The sequence below is a fragment of the Danio rerio genome, chromosome 18, assembly GCF_052040795.2.
Source record: "Danio rerio strain M-AB ecotype USA chromosome 18, GRCz13ab, whole genome shotgun sequence".
Lineage (NCBI taxonomy): Eukaryota > Metazoa > Chordata > Actinopteri > Cypriniformes > Danionidae > Danio > Danio rerio.
This window is the reverse complement of record NC_141038.1, coordinates 48,442,501-48,458,912: the sequence shown is the minus strand read 5'-3', so window position 1 is coordinate 48,458,912 and position 16,412 is coordinate 48,442,501. Positions and strand designations below refer to the sequence as shown.

Genomic DNA, 16,412 nt, shown 5'->3' with positions numbered 1-16,412 from the left:
CTAGTGCAGGAATGCAGGAGTCTTTCCACTGACCTGCAGCACAGACACACACACAGACTCTAATCAAGACAATCAAAATAGAGCTTTTTGTCATTCACATTACTCTCATTAGAAGCTCTCATCACAGCAGACGGGTTAGAGAGTCTCTTAATGAATGCAGCACTGAGAGAATCTTGCTCATTGGAAATACAGTTGAAGTCAGAATTATTAGCCCTGCTGAAATTTATTTATTTATTTTCTCAATTTCTGATTAATGCAAAGACACATTTCAACACATAAAAGTTTTAAGAACTCATTTCTTTTATCTTTGCCATGATCACAGAACATAATACAACACAATCTCACGCCAATTCGTAACTTTTTCATTTAGTGGCTAGTTCGTATGAATTCGTACGGTCTAATTCGTACAATTTAGTACGATTTGCTTTTCCCCCAATGACGGTTGGGGTTAGGGGTGGGGTTAGGTGCCACGCCTCCTTTTTAAAATCGTATCATTTCGTACGACTGAAATCGTACGAATTCGTACGAATTAGCCACTAAACTGGCAAAACGTAAAATACTTACGTTTTCTCGTGAGATCAGGCTGCATAATATGTTACTATATATTTTTTAAGATGCAAGTATTCAGCTTAAAGTGACCTTTAAAGGCTAAATTAGTAGTGTAATTAGGCAAGTCATTGTATAAAAGTGGGTTCGTTCGTTCTGTCAAAAAATATATAAGGGGGCTAATAATATTGACCTTAAAATTATTATTTAAAAAATTAAAAACTGTTTTTTTTTCTAGATGAAATAAAACAAAGAAGACTTTCTCCGGAAGAAAAAAATATAGGAAATACTGTGAAAAATTCCTGACTCTGTTAATCATTGTTAGGAAAATATTTGAAAAAGAAATACACTGCTCCGGATGCATTTGGTTGCATGTTACAGATAACAAATCCACTAGAGGGTGCTGTCTACATTTTTGCCAATCTTAGGGTGTATTTTGTTGTAGGTTTCAGATACATGTTCTTCTTGTACACGTCCAAAAAAAGACAGGCCTTGTCATACAGATCAACTAGCGAACAACTAACCAAATCCCTTCTCTAAACTTAACTTAACTAATTAAAATGTATGTATTATTAACCCTGTTTAATATGTTTAAGAACCTAATATAAATCATAAATCAAAAATTTCAAAATACAGTGTGATTACATACAATATAACGCTATAATAACGTAAACGTCTGGTGTCCACACAAATTTTGGGGCACAGCATATTTGACTGGGTTGATTTGTAAGGTAAACCATTAATTAGTCAAATAAATTTAAAAGATAAACTAATCTCAGCCTGCTGATCTCATTCCTAAACTTAAAAGACATGCTCATGAAGCCAGACAGGATCAAAACTTTTCCATCTGAAGTCACTCGTTTAGATTGAACAACATTCTCTTCACAATCGTAAGACAAACCAACAACTCTCAGACTGAAAACAAAAGCAGCTACTCTCAAAATTGTTTTCCTTTTTTACACTTATATATAAATAGTATGACCCTATTTTGCGATATTAGATGAAAAGTTCAGAAAAGTCTTATATAAGGATGTCTTCACAGGAAGGCTCCCCTTAAAAAATCTGAAATCAGTGAATAAAAGAGACAGATTAAGGCCCCGTTTATACTAGTGCGTTTTAGTTTTAAAACAGCGTTTTAGATCAAAAACGATCCATGTCCACACTAGCATTTCAACTAGCGTTTCTGAACATATCTCCCTTCACACTACGCCACCAAAAATGTATATCATGTGACCATTCGCTCACTCTGGGCATGCGCGTTTTAGTATAAACAGAAAGCATGTGTCACGCTCGGCATTTGGTTATTGTTAGTCAACAAACGCTGGTTAAACAATGAACGCGATGGCAAAGAAAGCAAGAGAGGTATTTTTTGTGGACAGATGACGAGGTCGAGTTGTTACTAAACGTAACAAATGAATAACTGCACAATTGCGCCTAAAACAGACAATAGTGTAAACAACGCTCCCATTTCTGTGTCCATGTTGTTGTTTACAGTGAAGGCTGGTCTGCTGTCTTCCGGTAGCGTTAAAGACATGTGTTATAGTCATGTGATAGGGGCTTGACGAATAAGGAAAGGATATGCAATGACACAAAAGCCCCAATCAGGTAGCAAATCTCAGCAGCCTCAGCGTTTTCAGATGTCTCCGTTTTCCCTTATCCACACTGAGACGGAGCAGCAGTGTTTAAGAATGAAAACGGCCTCTCCAGCGTTTTCAAAATGCTCCGTTTTCAGCGCTCGAAAACTCCAGCTTAGTGTGGACAGATGGCGTAACCGTAGCAAAACTTATGCGTTTTCAAACTAAAACGCATTAGTGTAAACAGGACCTAAAACAGCATGTGTCTTTACACGTGTATCGTTAACTTGTGATCCAGAAGACCAAAACACATCTGAAGACTAGTGTAAACAAGGCCTAAAAGACACTATTAGAAAAGACAAACGCATGTTTAACATCACTTATGTGTGAAGTTGAACATGACGGTGTCAAAGCAAACGCCGCATACACTGTGCAAATGTTCTGGCAATCTCTGGTTGCTGTTTAAATTGTTCGATTCAGACTAGCACCAACCAGCAATGCTGCAGCTGCCACCTTTCTTTGAAACATCATTTTACTCAATACTATTAAGCCAATCAACCAAACAATCCAATCTAAGAAATCAAATCTCCTTGTGTTCATTCAGCAATATCCGGTAATTGTTCAATTGTTTGGCTGATAACCGGAGACAGTCGTTCTTCCTTTGAGAAAAAACCTTAACTACGCGAGAGTTGGTCTGCCTCTGATCTGCTCAGGATAAGATGTCTGTTTAATGAATGTTTGATAAGTTAACACCTCGTGTATTCTGCTCATTAAGGAAGAAAAGGTCACTGGAGAAGCCTGGGGTGGGATCTGAAAGGTGTGACTGAAAACCAAGACTTCATGGAGAGAGATGGACTAATCTTTTACTCGAAGGGGAGACGTTGGAGAGCATTGGGTTTCTCTAACAAATGTTTAATCCACATTCACATACACACACAGCTATCTTAATGGGGACTTCCCATAGACATAAAGGCCTAGTCCATCCCTAAACCCAAACCTGTTTACATCTTACCAAATACTTTATTTTATGTGATTTAAGCATTTTCTTCATGGAGACCAAAAAATAAATAAATTTCCCCAAAATGTCAAATTTAAAAAAAGTACTGGTACTGCTATATTCATGAGGACACACAACAACTGACTGAAACTAAAGCACCAAAAACACAATGAATATTAATGTATTAAATATAGTGTGTGAACCAAATGAAAGCACGTCTAGTTCATATCACATACAATAATGTCTTTTGGTGTTTACTGTGTCTACTTGGTTTAAATTTAATTGTTTTTATTCTGAAAATGTACCCCTGTATACATTTCTGGAGAGCGCCAAATACATCCCAGAGGGTATGTTTTTTGTAGTTTTTGTTTTCGCGAATCCATCAGAGGCCATTGTGTACGCTTTTCGACATCTCAAATGTCTTCATCCGTGTCTGCTCTTATCACGTAGATCCACCAGAGGCTGCTGTCGACTGACTGACTGACTGACCCACCCTTCCCTAAATCCAACCGACAGTATTTTCAAAAGCACCAATTGACCCGCCCACCCATTTCCTTAAACCCAATTGACAGTTTTAAAGCAATCCAGAAAAAGAAAAGCCCTTGTCTGATTTTTTTTCAAATTTTACCATATTCTCACCCTGTTATTTACTTGTTTATTAAATTTTTAAGCTTTTTTGTATTACCTGCTTTCTGTAACTGTTGCTCGCCGGACTTAAACCCCGTAAACTTCTCTCTGCGTCTCAAGTCAACCGGCGTACATGGTAAGCCACTGGGCAAACTGGTAACAGCGGGGAAGCCGTCAGGTAAGCGGTCAACTGGTAAACGCGAAAAGGAATGTCGTCATACTGCCTTGTAGCTTTTGTTTTAAAGTCTAAATGCAGCCTTACGTACTTCTGACTACATAATCCACACTCTCTAGAAATATATATAGGGGTACGTATTCAAAATGAGCCTGTTAATATGTTATTATTACTATTAATAGCAGCAGTAGTATTAATTGACCTTTTTAAAGGAATTTCAAACAATGTCAACTTTTTTGGTCAGCACTTTTTGCAAATATATTAAATATATATAAATAAATGTAACACTTTATCTTTATTTTATTACATTTTCTAATATAAATTAAATTAAGATAACCTGTTAGCATTTCATTTATTTTTTCAATAATCAAAATGAAAATTCTTAGTCATTTACTTTTTGAAATTCACAAATAGTTTGGAAATACAATGACAGAAGGGCTCTAAAATGAATCAGTAAAAGACACAAACCCCATTTTGCATTGCTCACATGCGTGGCACCGCTCGACGCGTTGGCACATATGTGTTTATGCCTGTGACAGCTGCGGATTCTAATCCCTGTGAACAAAATATCACAATCTCTGTGACGAATTCACTGAAAAATAATGGCTGTAGAAACCCCGAGCTTAGCATTTAAAGCCTAATCTCCGCTTTAGCCATTGTGTTCGGGATAAACACTGAATCATCGGAGAGTTTCCTCTGTTTGTCCGCTACTACATCTGCTAAAACGACATCTGCCATGTGAAATTTCTCACTATTTCTCTTACAATCTCTTCATCGGCCCCAGAATACAGATTTTATGACTCATGACGTTCTGTAGGAAATGTTAACAATGCCAGCCAGCAGTAAAAACACTCTAATCCTCCTCCCTGAGTGCGAACAAACTCATGAAGGATGTCAGAACAGACTGGGTTGACATGACCACCAAAAAAAAAAACAGCAAAAAACACAATACCAAGTGCACCCCGATGGATTTACATGGTTCAAGAGGTCGACAAAAATCTTCGAAACAAGCTTCACTTCGACTCCCAAATGGCTGAGTAGAGAATGTTGCGTGAGGACCATGAGGTGTTGTTATGGGTAAAAGCGAAAATGATCGATACTGGCACATACACACACACATGCTGGTATTGGTGGTTTACAGGCCAACATAGGCTCATTCTGAAAATGTAGCCATATCTACATTTCTAGAGAGCACAAATTAGGTAGCCAGAATCCTATGAGGGAATGCTATGCTATGTCCAGTGGCTCGCAGCATAGTCTGTGGAATTGAGGTGCAAAGAGGACTCGACTGCAATGAAGTGGTTCGGGTCTGGCGAACAACGATTTCAGAAAACAGGCAAGATAAAAACAAAAGCCAAAAAATAAATAAGTAAGGACGAGAATGTGGTAAAAATCAGGGGGCTTTTCTTTTTTTGGATTGCTTTTCAAAACACTTTTAGTTGGGTATAGGGAAGTGAGTGGGCTCTGGTCAGTCCTTGCTTTTTAAAACACATCTGTTGGGTTTAGGGAAGGGGGTGGGTGGGGTTATCAGTTATTCAGCAGGTGCAAATGGCACTCGCGAGAGAAATTTGAGATATGAAAAAGCATACACAGCAGTTTCTGACAGATTTTCGAAAACAAAAACTGCTAAAAACATAGCTAGTGGGATGTATTTGGTGCTCTCAAGAAATGTATAGAGGGGTACGTTTTCAGAACGAGCCTAGGTTGCGCAAGGCATTTCATACAGTAAAAACCGCTTATTATATCGCCCTACCTCAAACCCACCCCTAAATCCAACCCTTACAATTTGAATGTCAAAAGTATGATTTTGAAGCATTTTAAATTACAAGAATATCAGCCATGTCCTCGTAAAACACAATTTTGGTTGCCAGTAATGCTGTAAAATGTACAAGTGTACAATAATGAGCCTGGGCTGGAGGTATGTATAATATTGAGTCTGGGTTGGATTTTCCAGTGTAGGCATAATGTAAAACGCTTACCCTACCACTGCCCCTAAATCAATCCTCAAAGGAAACCTGTGGCAATTTTAAATGTGAAAATAACCTTGTGAAGTGAGATTTTGAACAGTTTAAATTGTCATTCCCATAAACCATTTCAACATTGTAATACCTGGGTCATACCCATGTCTTTTTTACAAAGTTCAGTCTTTATAAACCACCAAAATCAGCACATGCGCAGACACAGAAGTAAAAACTGATAGAAAACTGACAATTTATTTAGTCTTGACAAGTGGAAGATGAAATGCAGCAGAGGCTGCTTTAAGGGTTAGCGCTGTCTGTCTTCAGTCTGCGGTTTCCTCAATCTCCAGCTCCAGACAGCTTTTCTAAATAGAGTTTCAGCCAATCGCGGCGTCAGCAGCTTGCATCACGGACGCCGAGTGTATCTAAGACCTCAGACATGACTAAAATAACACAGACAGCATCTTACTCTGCTGAGTGAACTTAATCAGTTCGTCATACACCCACACGTCCACACCAAAGCATTTTTATTATTATTCTCTTAAACGAGACAAACCACCGCATTAAGCAAACAGGTTTCATATAGAGACAAAAAATGTCCTCTTTATGCCTGTGCACTGCTAATTGTGCTAATTATGCTAATTAAGAAGGCCGCTTCATTGAAAGGTTGACCATGTTTAGCGAGCAAGTTGCCATGGTGAGATGGAGGTACTCTGTTGGTTCATATGCATTGACTAATAAAATTCAACACATTATCATACATTTTATAGCCAGGATTCCTGGATATTGATATATAACTAATGCAAATATCCAATCAGCCAATAATATGGCAGGAGCTTTTAGCCCCTCCATTTTCAAAGTTTGCATTTCAGTCCAGCTATAGGATACTGATATTTATGGTGTTTTTAATGGATTTAGTCACTTAAAACATACACCATACACCAGCTACTGTATTAATACACCGGTTTAACAGCTCACTAATGCAAATATCCAATCAGCCAATGACATGACAGCATCTTAAAGCCATACCTCCATTTTCAAAGTTTGCATTCAGTCCATCTACTAACTAAATAAGGGGCATTTGTCATATTTAAAACACATTTGTTTAAGGGTCGAAGATGCTGGAAAATAATCTACTACACTGTACAAAGTGAAGACTTAAACTAATTACTTCAGCATGTTACATCTACATTAAATAATTAGTTTCCACTTAATTTATTACAGTTTTCAGTTGGAAAAACTTCATTCTTTTGTAGTGTAAGAAGTTTAAGTAATTCATTTAAGTTGATCTAATTAACTTAAACTAATTACTTCAGCATGTTACATCTACATTAAACAATTAGTTTCCACTTAATTTATTACAGTTTTCAGTTGGAAAAACTTCATTCTTTTGAGTGTAAGAAGTTGAAGTAATTCATTTAAGTTGATCTAATTAGGCTTTTTTTCCAGTGTTCCTCGTAGTAAGGATTCTAGGTATAACCATATCAAAATGCTAACTGTAAATGGCAACTGAACATTGAATAAATGCTATAGTCTACCTGATTATTCTTACTGACCATATATTACCTTTGTGACCATAGTGTGCCCATGTTTTGATAGCTAGTTCTAGCACGTTAACACACCATATCTCAAAACTCCTCATTGAATCTATGCTGCAAAAAATCAGTTCTAAAAGTAGGTCCTACTTTTAAGGTACCTAAAAAATTGAATACTGAGTGCATTACTTGCCATAAATTCATTTATTCATTCATTCATTTTCCTTCGGCTTACTCCCTGATTTATCAGAGGTTTCACAGCGGAATGAACCGACAACTATTCCGGCAGATGTTTTACACAGCGGATTCCCTTCTAGCTGCAACCAAGTACTGGGAAACACCCATACACTCTCATACACACTCATACACTATGGCCAGTTTAGTTTATTCAATTCACCTATAGCGCATGTCTTTGGAAGCTCACGTGAACACGGGGAGAACATGCAACTCAACGTAGAAATGCCAACTGGTCAAGTCAGGTCTCGAAGCAGCAACTTTCTTGCTGTGAGGCAACAGTGTTAACCACTGAGCCACCGTATCACCCTTGGCATACATTTTCAGGGGCATTTTAAAGTTCTCTGATGTTTCCAGGTTGATTATTTGGATATGCATGAGCATGTGCTCAATGTGACAGATGGATGTTTGTTGGTTTTGTTTGTTTGCTATTGGCACCATGATTCTACTGACCTTCTCACGCCTCATAAATAAAGGGTGAAAGGTCACATGTAGCCAACGGGTGTAGAGCGTGTGAGAAATTTCTGTGGTGCAGCCATCCATTAGCTCAACATCCCTTTCATTTAGCTACACGTGACCTTTAGCCTGCTAGGGGGTTAAAGGGTCAGGGAAAATACGGAATTAATACTTACATCACAGTGTCATGGGAAAAACACTCCTGTGTGCAAACTATTATTACATTTCTTTTTTTGTTAGTTTGGCAATATTTCTTACTTTGACGCTTTTAGAGTCAAAGTAAGCAACCCTTGCTCATTCTGAAAACGTATCCCTATATTCATTTCTGGAGAACGTCAAATACATCGCAGTAGGCGAATCCACCAGAGGCCACTGTGTACACTTTTTGGTAATTGAAATTTCTCTTGCGAGTGCCATTCGCGCCTGCTGTTCTTATGAAAATCCACCAGGGGGCCCCTGTCGACTTACTGAATGACTGACTGATTGACCTGAACACCCACTTCCCTAAACCCAACCGGCAGTTTTGAAAAGATTTTACCAAGTTCTCACTCTATTATTTACTGGTTTATTTTAGTTTTTGGCCTCTGTTTTATGTATTACCCGCTTTTTGGAACCGTTCTTCGCTAGACTCAAACCCCATTGTCGTGGACAACTCCTCTCTGCGTCTCAAGTCTGCCAACATACATGGCGAGCTACTGGTCAAACTGGTAACAGCGGAAAAGCTGTCCACATGAGGGTAAGCAGTCAGCTGGTGAGCGTGAAAAGGTGTCATACCGCCCCGTAGCGTTCATTTTAAAGACGAAATGCAGCTATACATGCTTTTGGCTACATAATTCGTGATCTCCAGAGACGTATATAGGGCTACGTGTTCAGAATGAGCCTATGTGAAAGTAAGTTGTTGATTTTTTTTTTTAAGGAAAATTTACTGCACATTTTAATTTAATTTCAGCTTAGTCATAACATTTTTAGCTAAAGTGTAGTTATAGTAGACAAAATTTTGTAGGATTTTGTTGACTTCTGAGAGGGACTCGCAAGTATGAACACATATCCCCAGTTCTTTCCTCTCTGGGCTGGCTCAATGTTAAATCATGGATTAATTTTAAATGATTAATCTTTGTTTTTAAATCCTTTAATGATATGGCACCTCCTTGCTTATCAGATCTCCTACATGTATATAATCCTGGTAGGTCACTAAGGCCTTCTGATTAGTTTATTCTTTCTGTACCAAGTCCTGGTGTAAGCGAAGTGGGGATCGGGCTTTTGCTGTTATTGCCCTAAAACTCCGGAACAGGCTTTTTTTTTCAGGTCACCTTCAGTTTTTCATCAAATCTAACCAATCAAATGCTCTCTAGTATCTAACATGACACGCCCCTCTTAAGATGCTACTTCTTTGCTTTTCATTTGATGCGCTTGACCTCAGCCACTTTCACTGGCAGAGCTGTGATAAAACAACACTATTGGCTGTTTTTTTTTTTCTATTGAAGCTACTCTAAGCTCACCCTCTTTTCATGTTTCAGTTGAGATTACGTGAAATATTGAATAAAAAATGCACATTTCAAAGCACTTTATTAAACCTTTAATACATTAGTCAAACATTTCTCAAAAAAAAAAAATGTCAAACTCATAATAGAAACATTAAAAAGAGCTAGGTTTGAACATGCAAAACAGAAAAAAAAATTGTTATCTACATGCATTCTTTATAGCATTCTGCACTCTTCATGGGGTGGCACAATAGCTCAGTGGTTGGCAATGTCACCTTACCATTCATATGGTATGTGTAAGACTTTTTTTTATTTATATATATATATATATATATATATATATATATATATATATATATATATATATATATATATATATATGTAACCGGGGTAATATTCATTTGAAATTTAATTAATTTCCCCAGTTATACAACCATATTTAGTTTTGTTTGTTTTTAAGCGCTGCCCCTTTAAGAGTTCACGCACACACAAACGCGGAAAAAAAGGTGCACGTCAGATACAGAGAGCGCGGTGTGAAGCAGTTACAGACAGGGGGAAAGAAAGTTGATACAACTGTTTAAGAGAGAAAGTTTGCAGTTTTGTGTTAACTTGGGAGCAGGTAGCAGATGCAGGTGGTGTGAGTTTGTATATCTGCTGGCTTAATTTGCTGCTCAGCCGATCATTGTTCCTGCATGTGAGAAATCTCGGTGAGGAAGGAGAATTCAGAGCACGCTAGTGGAGATTGAGCGTGAGTTAACTTAATAACTGTTTTAAGAGTTTGATAATGTTCCAAAATGTTTGATGATGCTGTTTATTCTCTATATAAGCTGTACATACAGTAATAGTTATTCTTTATGCTGTGTTAGAGGGGAGAAGAGCAGTACACAAGATCACACAGGTGCTAACTGCTAATCGCACGTGTGCTTCAGAGAATCAGAACGAGTGAGTTTGCTCATTTTATTTTCATGGAGTGTGATTATGTGTAAGACATGAAAGTTTTGTTCTCAGTGTAACATGTAAACTTATGTGTGGGTCCTGAACACATTAAGTTATGTAAAAAATGCCTTTTCATGTGAATTATCATATGTGTGATGTATTGTATGTAGTGGAATGTGCTGATTGCTCATTTATTCTGTTTTTGTTTGCTTTATTAGGCATAGATAAGCCACTGCCGTTGTTTTGCACATATTAAATAGTTTATTAACGTGGTTTTGAACTACTTTAAGTCACATGGGGATTTTGAATTGGATGTTTTGAATACTGTCAACGAATTTATCCTTATAGTTATATATACATTTATTTTTCCTGTTGCTGACCTTTTTTATTTTGTCATAAAGCCAACTTTGTTTATTGATTGGACCTGTTTTAAAGCTTGCTGCTTATTTCCCAAACAAAGTAAGTTAATGCTGTGTCTCCTTGAGGCTCAGTCCAGAATAAAAGAATCCATTTTTCTTATAGATGTTTTGGCTGTGTTATTTCCCTGATAAAAGTAGGGTGTTATTGGCCACATATATATATATATATATATATATTTTTTTTTTAGGACAATAGATGCCATTTTAAATTGTACAGAAATCTGTGTTTTTGAAACTAATGAAGACAGCAGAAGTCAATTAATTAATTAAAATATCATAAATCTTTCAAAAAATAAAATATATTGTTAAAAAAAGGAAAAAAGTTATTGCTTTTTACCCAGACATTTAAAAAGAATATATTTCAGAGCAGTACCATGAAACCGTGATATTTTTATCCAAGGTTGTCATTCCGTGATAATTTTATACCGGCCCATGTCTAGTACAAAGAAATGCGGTATAGGTAAAATGTATTAACTAAATTGGCTGTAGTGTATGAGTGTGTACAGTACTGGGTTGCGGCCAAAAAGGGCACCCGCTGCTTAAAACATATGTTGGAATAGTTGGCGGTTCATTCACTGTGGCGACCCCTGATAAATAAGGGACTAAGCCAAAGGAAAATGAATAAACATTCTTAATCCTTTCAAGCAGTCATTTGTATATAATACTAAAATAATTATATTACACCTACTATACTTGCATACACTAAAGAGAAAAATCCTTAGTCATTTTCTTGTTATCTTTGTTATCTGTCACATTGACGGCACATATTTATGAGCTGCACGGATCTAATATAGTGATATTAGATATTATCATATAGTACTACTATGTTCAATAACATTCAATCATTTTTTTTTTGGCTTAGTCCCTTTATTAATCTGGGGTCGCCACAGCAGAATGAACTGCCAACTTATCCAGCATATGTTTTACACACTCCTTTACACACACACACACACACACACACACACACACACACACACACACACACACACACTACGGACAATTTAGCTAACCCAATTCACCTAATACCACGTTTTTGGACTTGTGGGGGAAACCAGAGCACCCGGAGGACGCGAATACGGGGAGAACATGCAAACTCCACACAGAAATGCCAGCTGACTCTGCTGGGACTTGAACCAGCGACCATCGTGCTGTGAGGAGATTGTGCTACCCACTGCGCCACCGTGCAGCCCTTCAATAACATTAACAGATTTTTTTTTTTCATTTTGCCAACCATGATAATGGAGGGGGCGCAGCAGTGGCGTAGTAGGTAGTGCTGTCGCCTCACAGCAAGAAGGTCGCTGGTTCGAGCCTCTGTTGGGTCAGCTGGCGTTTCTGTGTGGAGTTTGCATGTTCCTCCGGGTGCTCTGGTTTCCCCCACAGTCCAAAGACATGTGGTACAGGTGAACTGAAAAATGTGCTGGATAAGTTGGCGGTTCATTCCGCTGTGGCGACCCCGGATTCATATAGGGACTAAGCCAAAAAGAAAATGAATGAATGAATGAATGAATGATAATGAAGATCTCTCCACCTTTTTTATTTCTGTCCCTGTCAATGCATTCACAGTTTCTGTGAAAAGGATTAAAAGTTGTTGGTGTTTTACTGGTGGTGCATTGATATTGTATTACAATGGGGTCTGTAAAGGTATAATTTTCTAGTGAGCTTGTGTTGAAATAAAAAATGGCAAATGCAAAGTGACCATCTCCATCTGCTGCATTGAGCACATGCACAAAAGCTTCAGGTGTCCACGGTTTCCTGCCAGAGCCCCCCATGCTCATGGAAAGCAAACATCAGGGAATTGCAATTTCCGATTCACACAATGAGAATGTCTATAGCAGATTTCTGCAGCAGCGTGACAAAGCGATTCAAGCCGGCAGCGCATGAACACATATCATGACTGAGGCTGTGAGGATTTGGAAAGGTGTACAGCGCTAACACCGAGCTGAAGCCCTGCTGGACGTCTGCTCTGACCTTCTCCGAATTAATCACGACCACTTATGAGGAATATCTTTTGTTCTGGTCCCAGATGGCGTGGCGCAAATCCAATCAGACTACACGGGCTTCACAGCACAAGTCGATACATACATTCACAAGCTGCTTTAAAAGTCTATTGTATAAGAATGAGTCGGCAGTCTCGAAGGTCATAAGACTTTCCATCTCGCCCTGAGCAGACCTTAATCTATATTCTTATGTATTCATTTTTTCAAAGAAATCTTCAAGTCGCTGCTAAGAAACAACAATGTTTTGAACCTGGGAGTTGGTGCACGCAGCCTGGCCTTCAACTTGGTAAACAGACAGCAGATTGGAAACTGACAATACTGTTTTCATACAGATGTTAAGTCACTGTGTGCTGCTGAGACTAGAGTTCCATATATATATATATATATATATATATATATATATATATATATATATATATATATATATATATATATATATATATATGCTGACAATAGAGTTGCACCTATATATACATACACACACACACACACACACACACACACATGTATATATAGGTGCAACTCTATTCTCAGCATATATATATATATATATATATATATATATATATATATATATATATATATATATATATATATATATATATATATATATATATATATATATATATATATACATATACACACACACATACATATACATGCATACACACATATATACACACACACACACACACACACACACACACACACATATATATATACATGCATACACACACACTGTTAGACATTTCTGTAAATTACACAGTTATTTACTGTATTTCACCCAGTGTAATACTGCAAATTCCTTTTACGGTAAATAACTGTATTTACCGTTGCATTATGGGAATTTAGTGTGACGTCGAACAACATATACAGCGATGTACTGTATTTGTAAAAATTCGTGTATTATACTGTATTTTCCACAACTGCTTCAACGCCACCTTGCGGCGATTCGACTACTCTGCACCACATTTTGCCTGCGGACCCTGGAGCAATTCTGGAGGACAATTTATTAGTGTGCCTGAAGAACATACTGGATTTAACAAACTTTACTCTGGTAAGCTGAGGCAGTGTTTCATTTTACAGAATGTTTTGTGGGCGAGAATAGAACAAAGTAAAGTATAAAGTTGGCTATTATTATTTTCTCTGGTTTGGCGTTATTTTGCCCATTTGAGAAATATATCATCTATTAAGATGTTACCTTTATTTAATTTATTACATTAACACTACTATTACTTTAAATAAGACTGTTTATGAATATTAGCCATTGTTCTCGTCATATCTTTTTATTTATTTACATAGGAACAGGTGTTGCAGCGGGTTTTGGTTTAGGAGGGAACCAGAGGTATGCAGACAGTTTTGGAGGACACTTAGCACGAGACAACGGTCCGGCAGAGAGTGTTTTCCCCCAGAAGAATATGAATGAAAGACCATCAAATAATCCAGGTAAAAGCGCATCTGTCTGTGCTGACAACACTCGAAATTGATTTGAGCACCTCTATTAGCATTTGTTTGCTCGGCAACATTAGCTGAAGCGATCTTAAAATGGTAATGTTAACTGTTAGCTAAACTGAGCTAAGTTTATACTGAATTGGACTCAAACTCATTTTAACGTGCAACGTTTAACTTATATTGATTTATACTATATATATATTAGATGTTGTGAACTTATTTTTCTCTGGTTTAGAGTAACTTATATCGTTAGCTTGAGAAAATAACATCGCGACGTAACCTATAAGAACGTTAACGTAAATCTACAATATGCATAGAGGTAAAGTTGGTTTTATATTCGCACATTCGTTCATTTAGAAGACTCTAACGTTATACTGTTTACCATGTTACTTTGAATATTCGATCAGAATTAGCATGCCAGTATGACTTGAAATCAACATTAACACTGTTTATTTGACCGTGAGCATGTTGTACTTTGATAGTCGTTAGCTGCTAAAATGATTTCACTATTTAGAGTTTGCAAATAATACTTTTATGAAATTAAATTATTAAGGGGGAAGTCTGAATCTGCTAATATAAAACCAACTTTACCTCTATGCATTATGCTAATAACCACCTTTTTGCTATTTATTGTTTGCTAATTATTTTTTATCATAACTCTTGACATTTGGTTTAACATAATTGTTGTCCATTATATTTTTTTCTGTTTAGATATGGCACGAGCACAGCACCAGGTTTTGTCTGAAGAAACAAACAGCATTTCGGAGGAACATCTTGATCAGCACAGCCTTATGCTTAAAAAATAAGCAAGACCAGTAAGCAACCAAGGTAAACAAATAAAAAAAAAGTTGTGTGGAGGTTGTGGATTGTAGCATGGTATTCTTATCTGTATTTTTGGCTTTTTTATGGTCTCAATATAGAATACTGGGAGCCTGCCTGTGCAAACTGGACCTCATACAACAGTAAGTACTGTACATCTATTTGTTTCTCAATATAGTAACGTTACTTTTAATACAAAATGTGTCACATGTTTAGTTGCTAGCTAAATAAAAAATCTTTTTCCCTTTTTTATTAAACCATTTAGTAGGGTTTTTTTTCATCTTTGTTTATAATATTTTTGAGCAGATTGAGGTCTGTCATGGGTCAGACATTTCAAAATACAATAATTAGTATTGGGATACATGCATTTGTCTATGTATTAAATGTCTTTTTCCCCATTTCATGTTGCCTAAATATTTTGTAATATTAAATAATAAATATTATTATATTAAATAAAATAATAAAATTTTTTGTATAAATAATTCCAGAGGATGAAACAAAATGCACAGCAACAACCAGAGTAAGCCAGAAGAAGGCAGGAGAAGTAGTGAAGAGAATGACAACCATGAACAACAGTGAGTTATCCTTCTTTCACCAGCTAACTGAGAACTTGGATTAGGTGAGACACTCTCAATAATTGTATCAGTATTCAGTCTGTTTTAGTTTATTAGGAATACTTAAAACAAATAGTCTAATCTGTCCTGCTGTGAATCAACCCATCACAAATGCTTCAATGTTTTTGTAAAACCTTGTTAGGGGAAAAAATAAACAGGACATTCTGGTTAGTTATCTTTTAAACATGGTAGTGAGCAGGTTATGAGCAGGAGCCAGTTGCTCAGTACCAGCTGAAAACTACCCCAACCTAGCTGCCATGCTTCAAAATAATTAACCAGTATATGATTTATTTTTTTTAAACAAGCTTCTTCTATGCTTATGTTAGTCTGTTTGTCCTTATCCAGAGTTCTTCATAATCCTGGACTGGGCCAAATCCTGACCAGATGCTGTGGTGGTCATGGAGGAGTGAATCCTAAAAGACACACGTGATCAATGAGTTTCCGCATTGATCCAATGGGCCAGCCTGACCACCCGCTGGTGAACTTTCAAGCCTCCGGTGCCTAGACTGCGGCCTTGCACAAGTTTGGCTAGAGGAGAACTGGTCGTGCCCAACTGAGCCTGGTTTCACTCAAGGGCTTTTATTCTACACTT

General features: G+C 37.1%; 1 protein-coding gene and 1 long non-coding RNA gene across 9 annotated transcripts in view; one reads left to right on the top strand and one right to left on the bottom strand.

The window, feature by feature from the left end:
• large2 (LARGE xylosyl- and glucuronyltransferase 2) overlaps nucleotides 1-16,412 on the bottom strand; it is a 332,880-nt gene that overhangs the window by 68,351 nt on the left and 248,117 nt on the right. The gene's annotated exons all lie outside the window — the stretch shown is intronic.
• LOC141378671 (uncharacterized) overlaps nucleotides 10,099-16,412 on the top strand; it is a 7,065-nt gene continuing 751 nt past the window's right edge. The window contains exons 1-9 of one of the 6 annotated variants that reach the window (XR_015515350.1): nucleotides 10,099-10,331; nucleotides 10,450-10,525; nucleotides 13,145-13,221; nucleotides 13,928-13,992; nucleotides 14,238-14,381; nucleotides 15,099-15,215; nucleotides 15,308-15,349; nucleotides 15,695-15,781; nucleotides 16,166-16,412. The exon at nucleotides 16,166-16,412 is cut by the window's right edge and continues 751 nt beyond it. This is a non-coding gene — a long non-coding RNA (uncharacterized LOC141378671). Of the gene's footprint in view, nucleotides 10,332-10,449; nucleotides 10,526-13,144; nucleotides 13,222-13,927; nucleotides 13,993-14,237; nucleotides 14,382-15,098; nucleotides 15,216-15,307; nucleotides 15,350-15,694; nucleotides 15,826-16,165 lie in introns of all 6 variants that reach the window. The other 5 variants (XR_015515353.1, XR_015515349.1, XR_015515352.1 and 2 more) reach the window with 5 other exon arrangements.